General features: G+C 63.3%; 1 long non-coding RNA gene across 1 annotated transcript in view; it reads left to right on the top strand.

Moving 5' to 3' along the window:
• Positions 1-497: 497 nt before the first annotated feature.
• Positions 498-1085, top strand: part of LOC117245148 — a 2355-nt gene continuing 1767 nt past the window's right edge. The window contains exon 1 of the long non-coding RNA XR_004499454.1: positions 498-939. This is a non-coding gene — a long non-coding RNA (uncharacterized LOC117245148). The remainder of the gene's footprint in view (positions 940-1085) is intronic.

Here is a 1085-nt window from a genome sequence, read left to right on the forward strand (position 1 = left end):
GAACAAGGAAGGGACTGGGGAACAAGGACAGAGGGTGGAAAGCAAGAAAACCAGGGGATGGAGAGCAAGGAAAGGGGATGGAGAGCAAGGAAAGGGGATGGAGAGCAAGGAAAGGGGATGGAGAGCACAGAATAGAGATGGAGAGCAAGGAAAGGAGATGGAGAGAAAGGAAAGGGGATGGAGAGCACGGAAAGGAGATGGAGAATAAGGAAGGGGGCTGGAGAACAAGGGGGGGATGTCTCAAGAATAAGGAGAGGGGGGCTGAAGGGAAAGGAGGGAAGTGGAGAACAAGAACGGAGGGCCTGGAAAGGAAAGAAGGCAATGGAGGTAGGAAGGGGGGCTGGTGAAGCAGGAGGGAGATGTGGATACCGAGAAAGGGGGCTGGAGAACAGCGGTGGCAGAACTGGAGAGCAAGAGGGGGGACTGGAGATCAAGGAAAGAGGGGTGAGAAACACAGAAGGGACTGGAGACAAGGAAGGGGGGGTGGAATAGATGGAAGCGGGGTTAGGAGAGAAAGGACGAAGCCTGGAGAGCAAGGACGAGGCCTGGAGAGCGAAGGGTGGGGGTGGAGAAGGGGCAGGGTTAGGCCGGGCAGGGCAGGGAGAGCAGGGAGGCTGCGGGGAGAGGAGATGCGGCTCCCCGGAGCCCCGCGGGGCCGTGAGGGGAAGGAAAGGGCCCGGGCCGCTCCTACCTCAGCGCGGCCATGGCGGGCGGGGGCGGCGCTCCCTCACGGAGCTCCCGGCAGCGCCGGGCCCGGCCGGGGCCGCTCCGCCCGCTCGGCTGCGGCTGCGAGTGCTCCGCTTCTCTTCCCCCACATGAACAGCGCTGCGCTAAAGCAGCTAAAGCAGCTCCGGCAGGAACCGCGGCGACATCCCAGAGCCCCCCTACCCAGCGTGGGCAGCAGGAAAGGGATTGGGATTGTGCCCCGAGCCCCCTGAGGTGAGACCCCACCTGCAGAGCTGCCCCAGCCCTGGGACCAGCCCAGGGAGCAGCTGGAGCTGCTGGAGAGAGCCCAGAGGAGGCTCCAGGATGAGCAGAGGGATGGAGCAGCTCTGCTGGCAGGAAAGGCTGGCCCAGCTGCCATT

The sequence above is a fragment of the Parus major genome, chromosome 1 (assembly GCF_001522545.3).
Source record: "Parus major isolate Abel chromosome 1, Parus_major1.1, whole genome shotgun sequence".
Lineage (NCBI taxonomy): Eukaryota > Metazoa > Chordata > Aves > Passeriformes > Paridae > Parus > Parus major.